The sequence below is a fragment of the Chelonoidis abingdonii genome, chromosome 1 (assembly GCF_003597395.2).
Source record: "Chelonoidis abingdonii isolate Lonesome George chromosome 1, CheloAbing_2.0, whole genome shotgun sequence".
Classification (NCBI taxonomy): domain Eukaryota; kingdom Metazoa; phylum Chordata; order Testudines; family Testudinidae; genus Chelonoidis; species Chelonoidis abingdonii.
The window spans coordinates 323736012-323741698 of NC_133769.1; the positions used below are offsets into that span (position 1 = coordinate 323736012).

At 41.5% G+C, this 5687-nt stretch overlaps 1 protein-coding gene across 2 annotated transcripts in view; it reads left to right on the forward strand.

Annotated features, from left to right (window-relative positions):
* STARD13 (StAR related lipid transfer domain containing 13) overlaps positions 1-5687 on the forward strand; it is a 551580-nt gene that overhangs the window by 205228 nt on the left and 340665 nt on the right. The window lies entirely within an intron of this gene.

Below are 5687 nucleotides of genomic sequence, written 5' to 3' on the forward strand. Positions count from 1 at the left end.
CTCACGCTCCAAAACGTCTGTTAGTCTATAAGGTGCCACAGGATTCTCTGCTGCTTTTACAGATCCAGACTAACACGGCTACCCCTCTGATTCATAGAACTCCCTTTCCATAACAGTCCCCGTCTCCATCCATCTGTCCATATCATTCTCATAGACCAGACCCCGTGACAAATTCTCCTCTGTTCCCCCAGCCAGCTGCTCTTGGCTTCCCACACACTCATATCCTCTGATGTAACCTCTACTGCGGTAACTTTAATGAAAGTCTCTCTAGACAGTATGCTCTTTGGCAAATCGACCATCTTTTCATTATATGTATGTGCATATAGGTTTTTTCCATCATCTGTTTCCAGTACAATAGGGATGTGATCCTTGACTGGGGACTCCAGGGCACTGGTATAGTACAATTGATGATTATTATTAATAAAAATACCCTGGTGCCAGATGCTTCTTCATTCTACTGTCGCTACATTGGATCTGTGCTTTGGTCTTGCACATAGAGGGCTTCCACAAGGTGCCCTGGAATGGATTGTGCACCTCAGAGAAACTACAGGTGGAAGAGTGCAAAATCACAGCATAGGATCAAGGTAGGAGCAAGTAGTGGAAATCATAGAGATGGGCAGGTTCTGTTATCAACCATGGGGCGTGATTATTTGCAATGAAAGTCCTTTGGATAAAGGTAGGAAGATTTTCACTGTCATCTCTTCAGAACCTTCTAAGGATAGGCTGATCTTTGTACTGTATATAACTGATGTAACTATTTACTTTTATAATTGGCCACTTTCAAATATTATGGGCTTCCTGTTAGAAACTCAGAACCATTTTAGTTTAGATGCAAGACTTTCAAAAATGGGCCTGAATAAGTGGCTTCATTTAAAAAATGTATCAGCACCCTCAAAAGCTCCCATTAAAGTCAAAAGGAGTTTCTGGGTGCTCAGCACCTTTGAAAATCGAGCCATTTACTTATGTGCTTAAATATGGACTTAGGTGCCTCACTGTAGGTTCCTCAGTGCTTTTTGATCTGAGGTAGATCAGAATGCACTAGGGAACTTCTAGCACACAGCAGGGTCCACTAGGACACCTAGTGCATGGCAGATTTTTGCAGGGTAGATTTACGCCCCAGCTCGCCATAAACTAAGTGTTCATGTAGACAAGCTCTTAATAGCATCTAGTACTGTAAAATATGGGGTATGGTCTTACCTCAATGTCTAATATTTATGTTAGCAACTCCCTGGCTAAACATTAAGATGAAAGTATACATTTTCCCCCCTAAATCTTTCAGTGAAGAACATTATCATGAAGATATTTTCCTACTATTATTGTTCTCAGTGAAATTAAAGTTACAAATTGATTAAACCATGCCCTTTTTGACATGGGTTACTGTAGAGCAGGGGTGTCATTTGCTTTGCGGTGGAGGGGGCAGTTGCTCCCCTCCCCCAAGACTGTGATTTGCCTCCTCCCAGACCAGATGTTTCATAGCTCCTGGCCAGCTGTCACAGTGGTTTTTCCCCTGGGCCTGCAGGGGCCACTGTGGGGTAGGCCAGCTGGGGCTCCTAATTGCTGCATTGTCAGCACTGCCTCCTCTCTGTCAGCAGTGGCAGCAGCAGCCTAGCTTAAAACTGAGTGCAGAGTGAGCCGGGCCCCCATATCTGCTCCAGGCTGGCCCTCAGTAAGAGAGACAGATATGCCCTGCCCACCCCCCGCACCCCCACATTGCTCTAGGCAGGACTGGTTCATAACTTCCCCTTCTTCCTCTGGGATGCAACCAGCCCACAAACCCTCCACAGGTAGCTACAGTTTCAGAGGCACATATTAAATGCATTAAAAATTGGCTAACTGATAGGTCTCAAAATGTAACTGTAAACAGCGTGTCATTACTGAGTGGATGTGTTTCCCATGGAGTCCCTCAGGGAATCACTTCTTGGCCCTATGCAATTTAATATTTTTATCAATAATCTTGAAGAAAATACAAAATCATCACTGATAAAGTTTGCAGATGACACAAACATTGGGAGAGTGATAAATAACAGAGGACAGGTCACTGATTCAGAGCGAGCTGAATCGTTTGGTAAACAGGGCACAAGCCAACAATCTGTGTTTATAATATGACTAAATGTAAGTGTATACATATAGGAACAAAGGATGTAAGCCATTCTCGCAGGATGGGAGACTCTATCCTGGGAAGCAGTGACTCTGAAAAAATATTTGGGGATAATGAGCTGAACATGAGCTCCTAGTGTGATGCTGTGGCCAAAAGAGCTAGTGCAGTTCTTGGATGAATAAACAGGGGGATCTCAAGTAGGAGTAGAGAGAGTTTTTTTACCTCTATATTTGGCACTGGTGCATCCGCTGCTGGAATACTGTGTTCAGTTCTTGTGCCCATAATTCAAGAAAGATGGTGATAAATTGAAGAGGGTTCAAAGAAGAGCTAAGAGAATGATTAAAGGATTAGAAAATGTGCCTTATAGTGTAAACTCACAGAGCTCAGTCTGTTTAGTTTAAGAATGAGAAAGTTAAGAGATGACTTGATTGCAGCCTAAGTTTCTACGTGGTGAACAAATATTTAACAATGGACTCTTCAGTCTAGCAGAGAAAGGTATAATATAAGCCAATTGCTGGAAGTTGAAGCTAGACAAATTCAGACTGGAAATAAGGTGAAAATGTTTAATGGCGAGAGTAATTAACCAGTGGAACAATTTGCCAAGGGTTGTGATGATTTCTCCATTGATTACATTTTTAAATCAAGACTGGATGGTTTTCTAAAGGATATGGTCTAGGACTTATTTTAGGGGAGTTCTTTGGCCTGTGTTACAAAAGAGGTCACAGGCCTTGGACACTATGACCCTTTGTCTAAGCCATACTGGTAAAAGCATAGTTTTGCTGATATAAATTTTGCCAGCACAACTATGTCAGTCAGGGATCTCCCCTCCTCACATCCACTTAACTATCTGTCTGTAGTGCAGACATGTCCTAAATAAGGACTGCAGCAGCAACACTGGACACTTGTATCAGAGGGGTAGCCTAACACACAAGGCTTTGATAAGCAGTGGTTGTGATCCTGCATGTTCTAAGAATTAAAAGAGATTTGTATAAATTGAATATGAAGAATATGCAGAGGCTTATTATCTGAACTGGTAAAACCTCGTCACTGGGAGCACCCCTTCAAGTTCTGCAATGATGAAAAGGAATAGCCATTACATTAAAATTTCATTGAAACCATTAACTGTACACTGGACAAGATTCACTTAAGAAAAAAAGGCGTCAAGCAACGCACATTACTGCCTACATTTCTGATCAAGTGTTAAATGATCACAACTGTTTCAAGACAGTTTTCAAATGATTAAAAGAATGGGAATGTAGGGCAGGCCAGGTGATTTAAGAATAGAGAAGCACCCTTAGCTATGAATTTATTTGATTTGTGAGATTTAAGAATCACCATTATTTATCTCATTCTTTTTCATTTATATTATTTTTCATTTTAGTCTCCATACATAGTTGTGCAGCTCTATGGCGTATTCGTGGGATCAAACTTAGTTCTGAAGACAGTATAATACCATAAATTCACAGTAATCATCCAACAATTACTATGAGGAATTGCGTCCAGTTATATTTACCTTAAATAGAACCTAAGAGGTTTTGTTTTTTTATGTATGGAGTCTGTTTTGTTTTAAGTATTTTATCCTGGACAACTTTTAAAAATTTTTCTTCTGTTGTTTCAAAAAGAGATGAATCATTTCGCTTTCTTTGTAATTACATCAATACCTAGGCAGATGTGCAGCTTTGGTAGGAATACACACCTATTACGTGATCAAGTGCGCCAGTCCTCGCCCACAGACAAACCTGCCAACCTGAAACATTATTCTACCATAAACTGCACACCGCACCATAGTAACTCTAAATCTTCCAATCCATGCAGACAAACCTCGGCCACATCTGCCACCTATCTCACCAGCGAAAATCATCACAGGACCTAACCAATCAGCCACATCATCACAGTTCATTCACCTGCACCGTTCCACCAACTGTAATATACGCATATATGCCAGCAATGCCCCTCTCTAATGTACATCGGCCAAACTGGACATCTCTACGAAAAGGATAAATGGCACACAAATCAGAACATTAGAATGGGCAATATTACAAAACCTGTTAGCAGAACACTTCAACCCTCCCTGGCATACAATGGCAGGATTTTAAGCGTGGCTTCCTGCAGCCAAAAAATTCAGGCCAGACTTCAAGGAACTGCTGAGCTTCGGGTGTCAAAATTTGCAGATGAACTTAAGCTCAGGATTAAACAAAGACTGTGAATGCTTGCCAACACTTTTACCAAAAACCAGTTTTTCTCCTCCCTTTGGTTTTCACACCTCAACTGCCGAGAACAGGCCTCATCCTCCCTGCATTGAACTAACTTGTTATCTATAGCTTGCTTTCTTGTCTGCATATATGTACCTGCCTCTGGAATTTTCCACTACATGCCATCCGACGAAGTGGTACTTCACCACGAAAAAGCTCACGCTTCAATACGCGTAGTCTATAAAGTGCACAATCTCCGCTGCTTTTACAGATTCAGACTAACACAGCTACCTTAATGAAGATATAAAGCTATGAAAGTGAGATCTTGGAAGAGTGTTGACGGATTCTAATGTAATAAAAATCGTAATGAATAAATAGTGTTACAATAGCATGTTCATAAACACAAATGTTACATTTCCAAGATCACTGTTTTATAATCATACTCCTAAAGGAGAAATCTTGGCCATATTTCATTTTTTAAGGGGGTTCATGAGATTGACAGTTTTAGTGAAAGGGTTCATGGGTTAGTTAAAGTTTGGGGAACCATGAATATGGCTACTGGATCCAGACCTTAATACAGCTACTCTCAGACATTCTCTCTCAAAGACTAGGTTGCAAGGCAAAGAGGATTCAGCCTCCCAAATTCTTCTGTATTTGGAGACTCAAGGCAGAATTATCTATGTAACAGCATCGTCCATAGATTTCTTTCATAAGAATGAGGATCTGGCCCACATGTGTGTGTGTATACTAAGCCTTTTGGGGCCTAACTAATTGGATTGCAACTGCTTTGAGGACAGGTCAATATTAAATGATTGGACACATTGAAACATGGTCTGAGGTTAAACGGATGAAGTGTCAATCAAGACAAATGAAATGCTCCATTTAGAAGGACAATCAATTTCACACATACAAATGGGAGAGACTGTCTAGGAGGAGTAAATGCAGAAAGAAGATCTAGGGGTCATAAGTGACACAAGCTAAATATGAGTCAAAGGTGATTACTGTCAAGAAAAAAGAACGTTGATCTGATCGCATGAAACATGTGTTTAAACAAGACGACGAGCAGTCATATTCCGCTCTACTCTGCTGGTTAGGCTTCAAACTGGAGTATTTGGTCAGTTCTTGTCTTCGAGTGCTTGCTCATATCATTCTCATAGCGTTGCGCTCGCTGCGTGCACATTCGCCGAGCTAACGACGTTACGAGCAGATCGGTGGGACCAGCAAGGGCGCCCTGGAGTGGCCACTATGGCTGCCGAGATAGTATAACCCTGTCAGCCCCGCTCCTCGTTCAGAGACTTTACCGCCTGTCGGTCATTGGACTGTGGAGCGCCGTTCAACTGTTTCATCCCATCCGTAGGCATTCATCTCATTCTCTTCTTTGTGTATATAGTTGAATT